The sequence below is a fragment of the Canis lupus genome, chromosome 9, assembly GCF_048164855.1.
Source record: "Canis lupus baileyi chromosome 9, mCanLup2.hap1, whole genome shotgun sequence".
NCBI lineage: Eukaryota > Metazoa > Chordata > Mammalia > Carnivora > Canidae > Canis > Canis lupus.
This window is the reverse complement of record NC_132846.1, coordinates 49,896,407-49,916,611: the sequence shown is the minus strand read 5'-3', so window position 1 is coordinate 49,916,611 and position 20,205 is coordinate 49,896,407. Positions and strand designations below refer to the sequence as shown.

At 44.1% G+C, this 20,205-nt stretch overlaps 1 protein-coding gene and 1 long non-coding RNA gene across 2 annotated transcripts in view; one reads left to right on the top strand and one right to left on the bottom strand.

The window, feature by feature from the left end:
• The window catches only part of JDP2 (Jun dimerization protein 2), a 143,926-nt gene that overhangs the window by 45,233 nt on the left and 78,488 nt on the right, over window positions 1-20,205 (bottom strand). The window lies entirely within an intron of this gene.
• Window positions 1-20,205, top strand: part of LOC140640258 (uncharacterized) — a 29,517-nt gene that overhangs the window by 3,484 nt on the left and 5,828 nt on the right. The window contains exon 2 of the long non-coding RNA XR_012036911.1: window positions 888-973. This is a non-coding gene — a long non-coding RNA (uncharacterized lncRNA). The remainder of the gene's footprint in view (window positions 1-887; window positions 974-20,205) is intronic.

Genomic DNA, 20,205 nt, shown 5'->3' with positions numbered 1-20,205 from the left:
TGCCCCATCGTATCAACAGGTGTTATCCATGGCCACAGTGGCAGGGAAAGAGAGAGAGGTGGAGAGGACCAGGCACCAGCAGTTAAAGGTTTCCTCCTGGAGTGAAACATGTCGCTCTAGCTTATGTTGGCCAAAGCAAGTCACATGACCATTTTTTAATCTCAAAGAGATAAGGAAGCTCAGTCATCCCAGGTACCATGGAGGAGAAAGAAATCATGTAGGAGTGAATAATTAATATCCACCACAGAATGTACTCCTGAATGGCAGCGGTGGGTTGCAGCCCACTAGAAGCCGCCTCCTTGAGATGGGACTTAAACAGCCCAGCTTGACACTGTCTCCACCCAGCCTGCCAGGTCATTTACAGGACCTGCTGGGCCCCTGGGGGCATTTGATTTTGCAGTTCCTGGTACACACAAAGCCAATTTCAGCATTAATTTTTCTGTGTCCCTGGTCATTCATGGAGTTATCACAAATTTTTCAAAAATGGGTATTTTTTTTAATTTGCTAATTTTAAAGAAAATGCCATAAAGAATTCTATGCTGAAGGGCAGGATGGTATTATGAAATCAAACAAGAAGTTGAAACTAGCTGTTAAATATTGCAAATTACAGAGACCTGTTCATGATGGTTTCTTCCTCCTGCCCTTCCCTTGCTCAAGCAAACACCTACCAGGAGAAATAAGCCTCCCACACTCTTTCCTAGGGTGAGAGAAGAAATTCCATGGTAGTGATTTTGAGGAGTGGTTTGATTTAAAGTTTTAAAAGATACATATATGTGATATATTTAAATATATATAACATATAAAATATACATTTATATATTATATATTATTGAAATATATTATCATATATGATATATATTAAATATATATGTTATATTTTTTCCAAGGCTGAAGTATTGGAGAAGAAAATTTGTGAGTTGAGAATGAGAAGGCTTTTCTTCCAATAATCAATGAGAATTTTATAAAACAACAGGTATGTCTAAACAATTTTTTTTAAAAAAAGATCTTATTTACTTGAGAGAGAGAGAGTGTGTGTGTGTGTGCAAGCATGAGAGGGCAGGGGCAGAGGAACAAGCAGACTCCTGATATGGGGCTTGATCCCAGAATCCTGAAATCATGACCTGAGCCAAAGTCAGGTGCTTAACCTACTGAGCCATCCAGACTCCCATGTCTAAAAGTTTAATAATAAATTGGCACCCATAGAAATGTAGACATTTCTGGGGAAAGCCCAGCACTTTCTCCTTAATCTAACACAATAAGTCTTTGGAGGGTGAAGAGACGGTAAATTCTCCGGTTAAAATTCTGGGCCAGGTGGAATTAGGGAGAGAAGTGTAGTGGGTGTATGTTGTTCTCTTCAGCATTCCTTTTTTTTGAAGAACCACTTCTCTCCTTCTCTCTGTGGCCCTGGAGGAGTCTCAATCCTGGTGCCCCTTCACCACCTCTACCAAATATGGGTATGTGACCAGAGCTGCCCAATTAGAGTAGTCCATTTTCAAAGCTGTGGTGATTGATTCAGGGATGGGCGCGTGACCCAAACAGAGCCAATCTGAGTCTTCCCTGAGATTTGATATGTGAATGTTAAGGAAGAGGGGCACTCCTCTCCTTGAAAACACCAGTGTGAGAATGTAGTTGGTGGCCATTGGTGGCTATCTTTCCTGTCATGTGACAAGAATCTGACTGAGCACAGAATCAACACACAGAAAAGAGAGCCAACACATACAAAAAGAGAAACAGCTGTGAGATCATCATGAGTCCCTGAACCTAACATGCCATGAGACTATGTTGAATTAAGTCTTTGGACTTCACAGTGATGGAATCAATACATCTCCTTTCTCTTGCTTGCTAAGATACTTTAAGTTGGATTTTCTGACACTTGCCACCAAAAAAAAAAAAAAAAAAAGCTGAAGAATACATGAATAAAATGGCCCCAAAGTCAAGCTTATAAAGGACAGCTGAACTGACACTGGGGAATTTTATCTGCTTACTATTCCTGCCTCATCCATCAAATGCCACTCAACCATCCGAGACTAAATACAGAACTGCACCGAGCTGTCTTTTTACAGCTCAGGGTTCAGTTAGTCATTTAAATAATTTAGTCAGACAACCTTGTTTGAATGTTTGCTATGAACCACACACCATTTGCCATTCTGTTTGAGAAGGCAAAGCAAAAAGAAGGTATCATCCCTGCCTAGAAAGGATGACAGACTAGAGGCCCAGGAAGATGAATGATGTTCACAAAAATGGGGAAAATAAGGACCTGAGTGCTTTAAGGAAAATGTGATACATGCTGCACTCAGAATATTATATCTCAAAATTGTTCTGAAAACACCCGGGGAGAAAGATGAAAGATCCATGTTGGGGGTGGTGTTGTGTAAGGCATTCATATACTGGTGCTCCCTGAGATTAACAACAGGATTGTTAGATAGAATCACCAAGCGCCTTCAGATCAAAGATGATTTTTAGAAATCTGAAATTTCAAATAACAGGTGATTAACAAATTCTGAGTTAATGAATGAGTAAACAGAAGCTGGTCTATGACTCAGTCTTAGGAGATGCTAATAATGAACAAACTGGAGAAATAAGAGGAAGCAAAGAAGTTAGCAGACAAAGGGAGCCGCAGAAGAGAGAAGAAAGGAAGGATCATAAAACCTCAAGGTTCCTCAAATCTTCCCTCCCTCAACAACAGGAGTGGTATAGGCTTTCCACTGCCAGGGAAACCAAAGTGTGTTGTCAGTATGGTCAAATATCACAGAGACATCAGATTGAAGATGAGTCGGTTGCATTTGTTCAGATCTGAAAGGTACATTATTACCGTAGGGATGCATATTCAAAAAGCCTCAAGCCATTTTTAAAAGAGGGATTTTAGTCTGCAAATGTAGTCATTATGCTACAAAGTTGTTTCCACCTAGAATCCATATTAATACTGCTTCTAGAGGGATTGAAGACCCTTCTCCATTCTTTCCTTCCTTCTTAATCCCTGCCTCCTTTGCTCCCAGAAGGTGTTACTATAGTTTGGTCAGATTCCTCAATAAAACATGTGGACTGCAGTTCCCCCATCTGTTAAATGGGGTAATGATGGTACCTACATTAGTGGGTTGGTGGGAAGCTTAAATGAGATACTTATTAAGCACCATATCAATAGCTGCCACATGCTGGGAGTTCAATAACTGTGGCTATATTCAGCAGCAGCACCACCACCACCATCAACATCACACTTTAGCCAACCCAAGCCCTGCTTCTATGGAGTCTTCTTAGATCTATCAGACTCACAGTGATCTCTCCGTCTTCTAAACTTAAGTAGCACTTCCCTGTCCATCTAACATTAATCATATGCTATTTTTGCAGACAGCCTCTCCTCTACTATCCTGCGCATCACTCCCTCCAGTGTATTCAATAAACTTCTATCTCCTTAAAAAAACAAAATCATACACTATTTCAAATGATTCTATTTCATACATGTATGGTCATTCCAGTGAGCTTGAAGTTCCCTCACAGGTAGTGACAGCATCTTACTTTTTTTTTTAAGATTTTATTTATTTATTCATGACAGACACACAGAGAGGGAGAGAGAGAGGCAGAGACACAGGCAGAGGGAGAAGCAGGCTCCATGCAGGGAGCCCGACGTGGGACTCGATCCTGGGTCTCCAAGATCCGGCCCTGGGCTGAAGGTGGCACTAAACCGCAGAGCCACCCGGGCTGCCCAACATCTTACATTTTTTAAAAAGATTTTATTTATTTATTCATGAGAGACAGAGAGAGAGAGAAGCAGAGACACAGGCAGAGGGAGAAGCAGGTTGCCTACAAGAAGCCTGATGCAGGACTCAATCCCAGGACCCCAGGATCATGATCTGAGCAGAAGGCAGATGCTCAACTACTGAGCCACCCAGGTGCCCAACAACTTACATTTTTAACTTCAATAGCACCTATCATGTACTGAGTTTACACTTGGCATTCCAATAAATGAAGAGCAGGGGATAAGAAATAACACATAACTTCTTTTGTATCTCCAATAATGCTGAAAGCAGTCTAGGCCCTTGGCACTTAAAGAAAATTCACTGAACAGGTGCTGAGCAGAATGCAATGACCAGTCACTCCTGGTGCAGTGTACGCTGGTAGGATATTACATGAGAAAGGGACCATATTTTATAGGCGAGGAAATGGAGGCCCCCCATTGATGACACAGATCTAGCCAGACAAAAGTTATGATGGGAATAATTCTCAGGACGCTTTTCATGCTATGTGTTTTAAAACAACCACCAATAAAAAGTTATTTCAGCAAATGTTTATTAAAGGGGAAAAAAAGTCCCCTAGGTTTTCTGCGGGAGGTGGTGTTTCCTCTTACACTCAACAATTTGGTGGTGTGGTAGAGAGAGGTGTGGGAAGGAGCCAAGGGGGCCCAATGACTGGGCTGTTGTGTGGGCCCGGTCAGTGGGGGAGGGTTGGGATTTTCACTTCTAGGAAAGCTCTTCCTGCTCCAAGGAAATCCAGACCAGGTTTTGGTGCCTGCTTTTCTAAGCAAGCTGCTGCCCTCAATTGGCCCGATTGTGCTTTCCAGAGAGCCCCTCTGGCAGCTCTGGTACCTGGGCTGGGGGAGTCCCCAGGCCAGACTCAAGGAAACTCACCCAGGGACCAAAAAAGTTTACCACGTCAGGAACCTAGGGGGAATCTGGTGTCCTTGGGCAGTTGAGGAGAAGAAAGTTACGATTAGAACTCACTTCTGTAGCAGGAGAAATCTCTGGGCTGGCCTCAGGACAAGGCTCGAGGGAGGCCACGCGTCCAGTCCCACAGAGGGAGGCTTCTGGACAAGGGCTCCTTTGGTAGCCCTGGCCAGGCTCACAGGCTCCCTTTCAGGTTTTATGCCCACATTTCCCTACCCTCGCCTCCACCAGTGTTTCTCTATCTCTTAAATACACCTCCCTAATCCTCTCCTTCCTCTTTTTTAAAGCCTGCCTTTCCTTTCAAATACTTCCTTAAATGCCAGCTTGTTGTTTTTGCACCCTCCCCTCCAAAAGCCTTCCCCAAGAGCTCTGGCTGAAAGGACACTTCAGACCACAGGGCCGGACTTTCACTTATTCATTCATTCATTCATTCACTCATTCATTCATTCATTCATTCAACAAATACTGGATTATCTGTACGTGCAGGGCTATAGCAATACAGTTATGAACAAGATTGGCCCAGTTCTTTGGTGAATGAATCATTAGCTAATTAACTACATGAATGCACGTGTGCAAAGGAGAATTAAGGGGTGTTATGAGACAGATAGAGAAACCATCAGAATCAACCTTCCTCAATTTGTCAGAAACTCTAATCCAAATCAGGTTGGTGCCCCAGGCTTATCCCACTCACGAACTTAGGGGGAAATGTACTTTAAAAAGCCTTTCTGGGGCAGCCCTAGTGGCTCAGTGGTTTAGCACCGCCTTCAGCCCAGGGCCTGATCCTAGAGACCCGGGATTGAGTCCCACTTCAGGCTCACTGCGTGGAGCCTGCTTCTCCCTCTGCCTGTATCTCTGCCTCTCTCTCTCTCTCTCTCTCTCTCTCTCATGAATAAATAAATAAATTTTTTAAAGCCTTTCTGGAAAAAAAAAAAAAAAACCCTTTCTGGAGGGGCACCTGGGTGGCTCAGTTGGTTAAGCATCTGACTCTTGATTTCAACTCAGGTCTTAATCTCAGGGTTGTGAGTTCAAGCCCTGTGTTAGGCTCCTCGGTGGGTGTGGAGCCACTTTAAAAAAAGTCTCCTTCCTGGACACTTAGTTCAAAGAGTTAGTGCTCCAGGGTATCTCTTCAGACTCCACTGCCTAGCCCTAATGCTCTCAGACTTGTTCACTGTCTTGGTGTCTCAGGTTGTCATCCATGGCCATAGGTGTGGTTTTCAGGTAGCTAACCTGGTCTTTTAAGGCTAGTGCATCGTGCAAGGCAATATAGCATAGTGAGCTCCAGAACCAGACTATCCCTGTTCCTGTCTTTGATGCATACTAGCTGTTGTGGCCTTGGGCAAGTTACCTAACCTCTCTGTGTTCAATTTCATTAATATTAAAATGAGGTGAGTGTAATAATACCCAATTCATAGAGGTATTATAAAGATATACATATATTTATATATTAATATATAAAGAGTTACTTCCTGGAAAGCTCTTGGAACAGTGCTTAAAATAAGTAAGGGCTCAGGAAGGGAGCTCTTTTTTTTTTATAATATATTTTATTTTGTATTAAGTAGGCTCCACACCCAACATGGGGCTCAAATTCATGACCCTGAGATCAAGAGTCACATGTTCCACTGATTGAGCCACCAGGCACCCCAGGAAGGGAGCTCTTGAATGTTAGAGTTTGGATCGCCCCTGATAAGGTGTCCAGCCTTGGCTCCTGGAACCTAGCCTGGGTCAGAGTCTCAGGCTGCTGCCTGCCTGGGAGGAGAGGCCAGAACTTTTTAAAAGAGACAAGGTACTGGCAGCAATGAAGACTGCCCAGAAGCTAAACAGACAAGGGCACTGAAGCCAACTGGATATGCAACACATCGATCTCAATTCCCTAATACCAGGAGCCACTCCAACTGTTCATCGCTAGAGCAAGAAGAAGGGAACCCAGAGATCTGGTTTGGAGGAGGACTCACTTACCCCTCTAGCTTTTTATGTGGCAGTAGGTGAAGATCATTTCTATACTTCAATTCCATTTTTTTATGGCAGAGGATAATATTCATAGAATCATGGAGTTTGAAGTAAAATTAACCTTACAGGGATCCCTGGGTGGCGCAGCGGTTTGGCGCTTGCCCTTGGCCCAGGGCGCGATCCTGGAGACCCGGGATTGAATCCCACATCGGGCTCCCGGTGCATGGAGCCTGCTTCTCCCTCTGCCTGTGTCTCTGCCTCTCTCTCTCTGTGTGACTATCATAAATAAATAAATAATTTTAAAAAAAAAAGTTTAAAAAAAAAAAAAACCTTAGAGCATCCATATTATAAGCCCCTTATTTAGGGCAGCTCCTGTGGCCCAGCGGTTTAGTGCCGCCCCCTGCCCAGGGCATGATCCTGGAGACCGGGGATCGAGTCCCGTGTCAGGCTCCCTGCATGGAGCCTGCTTCTCCCTCTGCCTATGTCTCTACCTCTCTCTCTCTCTCTCTGTGTCTGTCATGAATAAATATTTTTTAAAAAAAATAAGCCCCTTATTTTCCATGTAAGGAAATTGAGACCCAGAAATGTCATGTGACATGCACAGCAGGGGCAAGATTCAGATCCCAGCCCCAAGACTTAGTCTCTTCTCTGGGATTCGTTATACTCTTAGGTAAAGTGAAGGTAGGAATTCCTACTGTGTAGGGGCACCATGAGGACTAATGAGGCCACATATGATGTGCCTAACCCACTGTCTGCGGATGGTTGGGTATGTATTCATAAGGGCATTTCCCAGTGTCACAGGACTTGTTGATAATTCCTTACCTTCTTATTGGCTTGACAAAAGAATAAAGTGAACCAATAGAAGACTCACTCTGGAAATAGAAATTCCATGCAATCGTTCTGTGCTGTTAATGTTACCCTCCAATGGAGATTGCTAAACCCATTTGGGAAACTGGCCAAGGTACTAGGAACAGAAGTGTTGAGGTCCATGTGTAAAACCTTAGTTTCTGATTTTGGGAGGTTTCTTATTTGGGATGGGGCCTCTCAAAGAAGAAAGGGTTTTTCCAAGCCACAGTGCTTAGTAATCATGGTCTCACAGAGGAAGCTCACTGAAAGAGGGCATCATCATCTGTCACCCCTCCTCCCATTGTTACCAAAGCATCAGGGTGAAGTGCCTCCGTGGTCAGGGGCTTGGTTCTCAGACTCCTCTGAGAGCAATGGGGGGCCGGAGTCCACAATGCTACCCTTGGGCCAGCCACTCAGGCACATCCAGCCTGCACAGCCGTACCTTCTGCCAAGGGTAGCGGGAGCTCCCTGCCTCTGGCCCATGTGCAGATGCTGCCAAGTGCCATCAAACCATAGACCCAGGCTGGGAGTCATCCAGAGATGAGCCAAGGCCTACAGGCCCAGACTCAAAAGAAGGTAGCCAGGTGCTCTTCAAAAGAGGACCATGAGCACACAAAGTAGGATTGAAATAAAATAAATCCAGGGGAAATATAGAATTCTGCCTGTCAGAGAAAAAAGACAGTTTCTTTTCCCTACTCAATGTGTAAGGTGACCCTTTTTGGCCAAAGTCAACGGTGGTGCCTACAATTCTTAATTACTTCAATAAGCACTATATATCATTTAAGATTCTTACGGCCAAAAAGAACATTTCCTTTAAAAAAAAAAAATCCTAAATCGAAATGCAAACTACTTGTATTGGTGTATATATGCATAATTTCCAAACACAATAATGCCATTAGAACTATTTGGGAAAATGTCTAATAACTATTAAATGCATTTTAAGTATGCAACACAGTGTCCCAAGTTCATCACTGGTTGATGAGTTCATGCCTCACGGCCCATGGTGCTCAAGGCCAGTTGCTACAGTCAAAAGATAGTAAGATGACTTTAAGCTTAAATACCAATCTTAGTTTAATCAAGCACAGAGCTTTCTTTCCCAGAGTAACATCAGAAACACAACAATGCTTGGTTGGTGAAGGAAAGAATGGGGACAGGGGGATTTGCCAGGTCACTCAGGCCAATGAGACATAGATACATCACTCCTTTTTCTGCCTGGTTCATTGGCATAGTCCCATCTAGAGGCATGCTCTCTGGGCCTCAGAACATGTATGGGCTTGGAAGCTCTGGCTCTTAAAAAGATCTTCTACCCCAACATACAGCAAAGAGAAGTCATCCCATGAGGCATCTGATTATTTATCCTAAGGGATAAACAATCCAAAGGATTACTATGGTCAAAAGGCAACCAATCAATTGGAATCAGTTCTTTCAAAGGTTCGCTTATCTTTTAACAGCAGCTAATATTGATTGAGCACTTACCCAATGCCAAGCACTGTGCTAAGTGCTTTAGATTTATTAAATCATTTAATCTGTACAAAAACTCATGAAGCAGGCACTATTATCATCCCCATCTTAAGGATGAGGAAACCGAGGCACAGAATGTTGAGCTAATTTGCTATTGGTCACAGCTAGTTAGGTAGAGCCAGGCCTCAAACTCAAACAGTTGAACTCCAAAGCCTTAACCATACACTATTTGGCATTTTATTTGTTTTTGGTTTTGATTTTTTTATAGACTTTATTTTTTAGAATGGTTTAGGTTCACAGCAATATTGAGCAGAAGGCACAAATATTTCCCACTTATAGTTGACCCTTGAACAATTTGGGAGTCAGGGACACTGACCTCCATGCAGTTGAAAATCTGCATATAAATTTGGACTCTCCAAAAACTTTACTAATAGGCTGCTGTTGACCAGAAGCCTTACCGAAAATGTAGTCAACACCTACTTTATGTGTTATATGTATTATATACAGTGTTCTTACAATAAAGTAAGCTACAGAAAAGAAAATATTATTAAGAAAATCATAGGGAAGAGAGGATCCATTTATATACTGTACTATATTTATTGAAAAAAATCTATGTATAAGCGGACCCACGTAGTTTCAAACTGTGTTATTCAAGGGTCAACTATACTCTCTGTACACTCCCAACAGTCTCCCCCATTACAACACCCCTACCAGAATGGAACCTGTTACATGGATGAACATACAGTGACACATCCTTATCACTCAAAGTCCATGGTTTACCTTAGGGTGTACTCATGGCATTGTATATCCTATAAATTTGGACAAATACATGACATATATCTGCCAACAGTATTATCCAGAATAGTTTCACTGTCCGAAAAAATTCCCAGTGTTACCCTTATTCATTCTCCTTCCCTGCTAACTCTTGGCAACCACTGATCCTTTAACTGGCTTCATAATTTTGCCTTTTCTAGAATATCATATAGTTGGACTCATACAGTATATAGCCTTCCCAGATCGGTTTCCTTCACTTAGCAATATTCATTTAAATTTCTTCCATGTCATGGTTTGATAGCCCAGTTCTTTTTAACACTGAATAATATTCCATTATCCAGATATACCACAATTTGTCCATTTGCCTATGGAAGGGCATCTTGGTTGCTTCTGAGTTTCGGAACAAAACTGCTATAAGCATTTCTCATGCAGGCTTTTGTGTAGACATAATTTTCCAACTCATTTGGGCAAATGCCAAGGACTACCAATTGCTAGGTTGTCTGATAAGATGATGTTTCTCTTTATAAGGAACAGCTGAACTGTCTTCCAAAGCGGCAGTACCATTTTTGCCTTCCCATCAGCTTCAAATGAGGGCTCCTTTTGCTCCACATTCTGCATAATGCCGGCATTTGGTGTCATTGGTGTTTTGGGTTTTGGCCAATCTAATAGGTGTGCAGTGGTATCTTACTGTTGTTTTAATTTGCAATTTGTAATCATCTGAGATGTGGAGCATCTTTTCGTATGCTTATTTACCATCTGTGTATCTTTCTTGTTGAGGTGTCCATTCAGATCTTTTGGCCATTTTTAATTAAGTTGATATTTTCTTTGCATTGAGTTTTATCATACAGTGTTTTTAGGGATGCACTTATGGATTCACAGAATTTCGGGAATGGAAAGGCCTCAAAAATCATCCAGTCCATCCCCCTCATTTTCCAGATGTAAAAACAACAGCTCAGAGAAGCTCAAATGGGGCAAATCTGGAACCAGAGCCCAGGGACTCTGTGCTCCTTCACCACAGTGCATGTCATCAGGCAGTTTCCTTTGTGAGCATTTAGCCCCCCACGGACAAGAGTCACACCTGACCATCTGCCTGTCCTTCCCCCACACGGTGTTTGGCACACATTCAGTGAGTGCTTGTGGGAGGAAGGAAGGAATGACGTTCCTTTGGCATCCATGCACCCTTTCCAAAGGGAAGGCCCCTCTGACCTCTGCTTTAATCTGTGAGAGAGGGAGAGAAGGGAATGAACATTCTAGATCTCCCACATGCAGTGGTGGGGGCAGAGGCCAGGTCCAAGAGTAATCCTAAGCTTGGCTGTGTGTCAGCCTCACCTACAGAGCTTGTTAAGAACTGGATGCCTGAGCCCCATTCCTGGGTATTCTGATTCCATGCATTGTTAGTGTTGATTATGTGTACCAGATCCTGAGCTAAGCCCTTTGTGTGAATTATCCTACATAATTCTTCTTTCTGCAATTCTATGATATGGGCCCTATTACCATCCCCACTCTGCAAATGAGGAAACTATGTTTCAGAAAGGTTGAGGAACTCCAGGGTCACATAGCTACTATGTGCTATAGCTGCCCCCCAAATAAAAACAATCTATCTGCTTTCAGAATTGCTGGCCAGCCTCTTTGTTTTGCACACGTGTGTGCAAGTACACATGTGCTCTGAGGTCTTTATACTTAACTCTGTACAAACTCTGTTTCGAGCCCCTGAAAGCTACAAGGCAGGGATATGGGGCCCCAGCAGGCTGTCATGAGAAAAGTCTTCACAAAGGTGTGACTGTAAGGCAAGCCTTAGAGGGGCCCTGAGAGCTATACAGGAGGCCCAGAGCTCCAGCATCAGCTCTACCAAAAAAACTGAGATCGTAGATGCCCATACCTTCATTCTCATTTGCACATTGTTCAGAGCGGGCCCTTGCTCTTTTATTTTTCTGTACTTTAAGTGAATGTTTTACTGAAGTATAACAAACAACCATGGAAGTCACAGATCCTAAGTGTGCAACTCGATGAATGTTCACAAGGTGGACACACCTAGTAACCTGGTCCACTTAGTTTAGTTAACGGCAGCTTTAGGCGTCTCCCCATTATCTTAAGGGGTTTCACTGAAGATTTCAAAGCAAAGTTTTTTTAAAGATGTATATATTTCATTTTTTTAAAGATTTTATTTATTAAAAAAAAGATTGTATTTATTTATTTGACAGAGAGAGAGAGAGAGAGAGAGAAAACCCAAGCAGGGGGAGCAGCAGAGGGAGAGGGAGAGGTAGAAGCAGGCTCTCTGCTGAGCAAGGAGCCCAATTGCGGGGCTCGATCCCAAGACCCTGGGATCATGACCTGAGCCAAAGGCAGACACTTAACCGATTGAGCCACCCAGGCACCCCTATTTATTTATTTGAGAGAGAGAGCATGTGAGCAGGCCGAGGGAGACAGAGAGAGAGGATCTCAAGCAGACTCCACGCTAAGCACAGAGCCTGACGCAGGGCTCCATCTCACAACCCTGAGATCACAACCTGAGCTGAAATCAAGAGTCAGATGCTTAACTGACTGAGCCACCCAGTCACCGTAAGGCAAACATTTTTTTTTAAGATTTATTTATTTATTTATGATAGACATAGAGAGAGAGAGAGAGAGAGAGAGAGAGAGGCAGAGACACAGGATGAGGGAGAAGCCGGGAGCCTGACGTGGGACTTGATCCCGAGTCTCCAGGATCGTGCCCTGGGCCAAAGGCAGGCGCTAAACCGCTGAGCCACCCAGGGATCCCCTGCAAACATTTTTTAATGAAATTTCACATCACAGATAAATGTCTGTTAACAAAAGGGATTTTTTACAAAATCGAAAGAAAGAAGGAAAGAAACAAGAAACAAGCAAAAGCAACAGAGCATTACAAATCTAAAAAGACTGGAAATCACTGTGTTGCTATTTTAAACCAAATTTGAACTTTGGAGGAGGCAAGTTGATATTTATTCCAGATAATTAAATCCTGGGCGGGGTGCCTCTTACACATTTTCTCCACAGGGCCTGCAAGGCACAATGGCAGCAACAGGGAAGGCCCCTCTAACCTGGGTCACCTTTGTATTTCCCCAGGCTACATTTATCCATCTCCCTGTAAATATACCACTTGCTGCCCTGTGGGTCTGCTCACAGGACTCACACTGAGAGGCAGTGCTGGCAGTTCCAGCCCGGACAGTCAGACACCCTGGGCTCAATTCCAGGTTCCTTCCACAGCCTGGCTCCTTGACCCCCGGCAAACCACTTACTCTCCCCTAACATTGAACATCGGTGCCCCCCACCCTGCAACACAAGGTCTCCCCTGTACGTTCTGAGGCTGTAGTGAGAGGGTAAATGAGGCGTGTAAATTGCTTCTCACAATGCCCAGCATGTGGATAAACTATTGCTTAGTCCTCATGAGGATAACTTGCATCCTATTTCCTGGAAAATATGCAAGGAAAGGGAGCAGTCAACATGGATCCAGTACCAAAGCAAGGAGGAAGGGAGCCAGCAAAGGGGAATCCAAGAAACATCGCTCCCCCAATTGGGGGGGGGGGGCTGTTTTTCACCTGCCTTTAGGCCCTGACTCAGAGTGTGGAAGGGCAGTTTTATGCCTGCTGGTCAGCAAAGGGACTTCCGTGCCAAGGCAGAAATATAAATATTAATTCTTTTTTTAAAAAATATTTTATTTATTTCTTCATGAGAGACACACACACAGAGAGAGAGAGAGAGAGAGAGGAGACACAGGCAGAGGGAGAAGCAGGCTCCATGCAGGGAGCCCGATGTGGGACTCGATCCCGGGTCTCCAGGATCATGCCCTGAGCCGAAGCCAGTCGCTCAACCGCTGAGCCACACAGGGATCCCACAAATATTGTTTCTTAAGGTTGAGTTCTGGAAGCCCAAGGTGACAAAGCCAGAAATGCGATGGTCCCTTAACCTAGAAGGTCTTTAGGTCCAGCCTAAATCAATGCTGTCAGCCATTGAGTTATCAGCTTGCCTCCAGAAACATCCACATCATCTGAGATTGGTTCAAGGAGAGGTTGCCGTAACAACCCAGAATGCTAGGTCAGCTGGTAGAGTTGAACCCCTCCCCTCACACATGCTGAGACCTACCTTGGAAGGACCTGGCTCTCTGCGCTGCAGCAGTTGGGTTTCATAGTCAAGGAGAGAGCAAGTGGCCCTGCTGCCACCTGTCCATGGAGAACTCCAAGCTCCCTTCCCTAACGAAGCCTTATTAACTGTATCTGACAGGGATGAAGGTGCTCTCAGAATAATTGCCCACGCCAAGCAGCTTGCTGAAAATGACCAGCCTTAAGGCCCCTGGGAATCAGGTAGAGAGCTAACCTTGGTCTCATTAAGACCCCAGGGGAAAGGGGCCCTGGGCCAATTAAATACTTTTATTCTGTCCCCCTCCTCCATGCCCCCAGGCCTCACTTGTGACCTCCCCCAGGGCTGGCCCATTAAACTCTCCCTACTTTGATATTATAAAGGTTGAGGGGATTACACTTCCCTGGGACTTTTGCATTTCAACAGACACTCTGGAAAAATCAAAATGCTTTCAGCCTCAAGGCATAAGTCTTTTAATGGGGTTTGGGCTTTGGGCTCCCTGGGAGTGATGGTGTGGAGGAGTAGTAGGGGGATGGTGGCGGCAAGACCAAGTGAGAAGTGCCCTTACCAAAAAGACTATATAGTTCAGGTCTGAGGTCCAAGAAGCTTGGCTTTAAGTTCTCCCATGTATGGACCTTAGGTAAGAGACTCAGTTCTCATGTCTCTAAAATGGACTCATAAGACTTAAGTCATATTGCTGTTAACACAAAGCCTGGCACAGAGCCTGGCCCAATGTCTAAGGCCTCAAAGTAGGACCAGCCAAGAAGACTGTTGTCCACCCCCAGCCAAAGACAAGGATTGCTTCTGACAGTCTGGACTTGGGCTGGGTGTTTACCAGGAGCACTACATCCAGCTCCCAGGGATGGAAACCTGTGCTAGAGGACCTGAAAGAGGGAACAAATTAAATAGTCAACACTCTGTTGCAATTATGTTTATAAATTTGGTTTTTTCCTCTCCATGGAGGAGACTGAGAAAACACGATAACACTCGGCACTTAGTGAAAGGGAGAGAGAGAGAAAGTGCCAAAGGGACCAGAGAAAGGGAAGCAGTGAGGACCACCTGCCCAGTCACTGCTTAACCTGGGGACCCCTGAGACGCAAGCAATGTTGAGCAAAATGCTTGAGCTGTGGGCAAAGGACTTGTTTCTCTGCAGAATGTGTCTGACAGTGACAGCGCCAGTTTTAAGGTTAGTGATGCAGAACCAGCTATCCCGCAAAGCGATCGACTTCTGCTCTAACTACAATGGTTGGCTTTTACGAAGCTAGAATAGCTGCTAGACAGAAAGGATGCTGAGCTAGAAGGATCCTAGTCAGTTTGGGGGAGATCTAGATTTAAGACAAACCCCCACGGCCCTCACCCCAGTAACACTTGGCAAACTCTGCTAAGAGCCCACCACCCTTCTCTTGGGGCCCCAGTGGGACAGAGTAGAGAGAGCAGTGCCCCACCATACCATCTCCACCCCACCGGCTGTGTGTCAGGGGGGATTCACACAGGTCTTGGGCCTTTGTTGCCTCATCTGTGTAATGATAGAATAAATCTACTTGGATGGATTGTGAGGTTAAATGTCATGTATATGAAACAACTAGTGTCATAACCTAGAATGTAAAAATGTTCAAAAAATGTTAACTTCTTTCTTTGACAAGCCAAAGAGTAGACTCTCTAGTCTCTCCTCCCTACACACTTGCTGGCAGCCACTGAGACATATCTTATCAGGCACTCTACCAGCTACAAATAACAGAAAAATCTAACAGTGGACTAAATGGGCATTCATTTTCCTTGAATGAGGAGAAATCCAGAGATAAGTAGCCACTGGTTCTGGTTCTGCGGCACGGTACTGTTGTCTCTTTGATTTTGTTGGCTTTTCTCTCATGGTTAAAACATGGCTACTGCAGCTCCAGCATCACAGCAAAAGAAGGAAAGAATGAAAAGGAAGAAGAGAAAGAAAGAAGAGAAGAGAAAAGAGAAGAGAAAGAAGAGAAGAGAAGAGAAGAGAAGAGAAGAGAAGAGAAGAGAAGAGAAGAGAGAAGAGAAGAAAAGAGCATTTGAATAAGCCAACCCAGCCAACCCACAGTGTCAGCCACAGCTGTGCATCTGGTTAAATATAATGTTTCATATGTGTTTTCAACAAGTGAGTGTTGAACATCTACTGTACCCTGAGCTGGGTGCTGGGAAGATTGATGAGTAAAATCACACTTGGTGCTGAGGTGATGCATGCTTGGCCTGACTATGTGCTGGCTGACTATGTGTAGGAGCACAGGAACTTGGGGGGAGGGGGAAAGAGGACTTCCTGCATGGGTGCTGCCAATGCTGAGGGGTAAGCCAGGTATCTGGAGTGGAGAGAGGCGGGCACGCTGTCCATACAGTGCTCTGGGCAGAGGGACCAGCAAGTGTGAAGTCCTAGTGGCAAGAGGGATGATCATGGGTATTCAGGGAATGAGAGAAGTTTCCCAAGGCCACCAAAGTTTATTCAAACAAAGATCAAAAGCAGGCCCCACAGATGTGAAGTGACTGAATCTGACTCTAGGACCATTTAACCATGGTCTCCAATCCCTTCCCATGGAGGAGAGAAAAGCCCTGGCAACCTCTTCAAACACAGAGGCTGCAGGAAAAGCAGAAAGTGTGGGCAAGTGCCAAGGACAAACTCGGCTACCTCTCTGGTTGTCTTTTGGGAGAGAGAAGAGATCCAGACTAAGCCAGCTGGGTCCTGCACTCGGGTCAGGGTTTCTGCCTCCCAGAATCAATGACAGGAGGCCTTAGCACTTGCTGCGTCCTCTGCTCGGAACCTCTCACTCCCAAGCCATCCTCACCTGTGAGATTTTTGTTCTGGCCACATGCCTGCCACTGTGAAACATGTCAACTCATGGACCATCCATGCACCAGGGACCTCCACCTTATAGCATTTGCCACAGTTGTGACTTTACATGATTTGTGTAAATTTTTTAAAAAATTCATGTCTGTCTCTCCTGGTAGACTGTGAGGTCTATGAAGGCAGCCACCAAGGCTGGCTTTGCCCACTGCTCTGTCCCTAATACTAGCATTGTGCCTGGCACATAATAGAAGCTCAATGAATACTCAGAGCTAAACCATATCAAACTGACCATATTCAACCATTTTTGACGAAGAAAATGGTAATTTCATCCTAATATTAATTGAATGAATGCACACATTCCAATTTTTTGGCGTACTATTTATTGCAGCATGGAGATCAGTACTGAGAGTTTCCGCCTTGGGCCTGTTTAAAGGGAGGGTTTTCCTGAAATTATGAAGAATCCAGTATCTGGTCCCGTCATGGTCTAGGTTTGAATTGTGCTTTTCACACTTCAGGGTGCATTTAAAGTAGATTCTGATCCAGTAGCTTTGGGGTGGGGCCCGAGATTCTACATTTATAACCAGCTTCCAGGTGGGGAGGCAGCCAGAGGGAAGGAGGCCAAAATGCAGGCTTGAAGCTGACTGGTGAAAGTTCTCCATGCCATCCCCAAGGAGCCCCAACGAAGACTCCTCCTTCTTTTTTAAGCCAATGCAAAATTCAGAAATTCACTGAAAAAGAGATGGGGCTCCAGGTCACTACCTATAATCAATCTCCATTGTTTGGAGAAGCAGCTGAGCAGCTATTGTGTTTAAATGAACCTTCCAGATCACTGAAATTTAGCCCTCCAGGTGCCCAAACCCTTTTCCTTTGAAGTGTATTGGCAGAAATGTTTCTAGTGTTATTAAGTGCTATCTTGCCTTCTTCAACAGGGTAAATTGGACAAAACCTGACTCTTCCTTTTTTTCTTCTTCCTTCTTTTAAAAACATTGTTGGTGAGATATATCATATATATGAATAAAACATGCATATATGACTTAAAGAATATAAATCAAGTAGATACCAGTAGACCCACCACCCAGATAAGAAAAAGAATATCACTATAGTACCTCAGGAGCCCCCTCTTTCCATTAATCCTGTCCTTGCTTTTCTTTATTGTTTTACCACATGGGAATGTAGCCCCAAACAGTAGAATTTGTTTCACCTGTTCTTGAGCTTTATGTAACTTGAATCCTACTTGTGTGTTTTGTTAGGAGTAGCTCCTTTCATTGAACGTTGTGAATATTCTGGCTCATGTCTTCCATGACCATGGGCCATGGGTTCTTTCTATACAGATCTCCCTCAATGTACAGTGGGGTTATGTACTAATAAATCCATCATAAGTTGTAAATATCATAAATCGAAAATGCATTTAATACACCTAACCTACCCAACATCACAGTTTAGCCTAGTCTGAAATTTGTTGAATCCTCCAAAGTGAAAAAGCAGAATAGTTGTATGGGTATTGGTTGTTTATCCTCACAACTGCATGGTTTACTGAGAGCTGCTGCTTGCTGCTGATGCCTAGCATCAGGAGAGAGTATCGTGCCACATATGCTAGCCCAGGAAAAGATCAAAATCAAAATTCAAAGTACGATTTCTACTGAATGCATATGGCTTCGAAACCATCATAAGTCAAACTATCATAAGTCAAATTCTTGTAAGTCGGGACCATCTGTATGTAGTAGGAGAGGAAGTGCTGGGTCAAGGATTCTGACAGCCTAGGCTTTCCAAAGTGCTACCAAACCAGTTTCCTAAATGGTTATTTTCCCTCCAGCAGTGGGGAAATCCACTCACATTGCTCTACGTGTCCACCGACACTGGATACTGGCCCACTTGTGAATTTTTCCTAACTTTCCATGGTGCTCAGGGTTTTCCTGAATAGCACTGTCTTGGGTCTGTTTGGGCTGCCCTAACAAAATACCACAGCCTGGGTGGTATATAAAAACAGAAACTTATTTCTCACCACTCTGGAGGCTGGGAGTCTGAGGTCAGGGAGCCAGCCTGGTTGGGAGAGGGTCCTTGTCCAGGCTGCCGACTCCTTATTAAATCCTCACACGGTGGCCAGACTAGGGATCTCTCAGGGGCCTCTTTTGTAAGGGTGTTCATCTCATTTGTGAGGGCTCCACTCTCATTACCTAATCACCTCCCAAAGACCCCCACCTCCTAATAGCATCACCTTGGGCATTAGGAGTTACTAATGAATTTGGGGGGCACACAAACATTTGGACCACAGCACACACAGCCCCCGCCCTTGGATGGATTGTAACCCAGGGTGGTTACTGTCATACTGAAGGGGCTCAGAGGCAGTGCTGTGCTCTACTGCCTTGTTTCTGCCTTTAACACAAACCAACAAACATCTCCTTCCTATCAATCTCCAGCAGCTTTCCCTTCCCCCTTGCCCCCTAAGGTGCTTTTTCAAATCTTCTCTGGAATGGGAAGTTCTTCACCACCCAAATTTTCCCTGGAATTGTGTCTACACAAAGAGTAGAACTAAAGGAGAGTCTAAATGGCTTGCCTCTGAATAGATGCATAAACTGTGAGGGATGAGCCCTGTGGCATTGATTTTGGCTGCAAATATTCTTTTGTTTTGTTTTGTTTTGAAAGTGGTTGTTTGTTTCCTCATCGGTTTTGGAGTTTTGTTTATTTTTGCTCCTTTTCTGTTTCCTGTTCCAAATAATTGAGGTTGGCTGTATAAATCACCTCTGGATAAGTGAAGTGCTACTGCCCTTTGAATATGCCTCTGATTTAATTTTGTATTAAGTTTAATTAAATTCATATTTAATTTTGGTTGCTGGTCTCTTCCCAAAATACTGTGGCTTCAACTAGCAGATGGCACATATCCTTGTGACAAGAGACACCAAATATTCAAAAGAACTTAATTCTGCCCCCATCTGAAGCATCTTTAGAAACAAGTGTGTTAGAAAATTCTGACTTTTAAATGAAATTCATGCCTCATGTTGAGTCTGAGTTAACAGATTACAGACTCATCAGTGGACTCATTTGATGGCAAAAACCAACATTCTTGGTGAAATCTTACTTCTATAAAGTATTTTGACAGGGGCTGACTGTGGGTTACTGACCAACTCTGACAGATGTGAACAGAAGGGGAATTTATTAACAGGAGATTGGATAATTTGCTGGAAGACGCAGCTTGAAACCATGCAGCCAAGAATAGTATCCCAAATCATGAGGCAGAATTGGCCTAGTGCAGACCTGCTGCCATCACCAAGCACTGGGTACTTCATCTTGCCTCACAATGGACATTGGATGCAACCACTACTCTAGGAACTCAAGCTCCCTGCTGAGGCTGCCTTGACCAGAGAGACTGAGGTAGAGCCTGGTCACATGCTGTGCCCTAGCTGCAAGAGACGCTGTGAAGACAAATACATTATTCACACTTGGTTTTCACACCATATAATGGAAAACTCAAAATAACTGTGGCTAAAGAAAAATAGAAATGTATCTCACTCTGTATAAAAAATGTGAAGGCAAAGAGTGCAAGATTGCTGTTGAAGCACCTTTGAAGACCTTCACATGCTTCCTTATGGACCAATGTGGCTGCTTGAGTACCTGCCATCA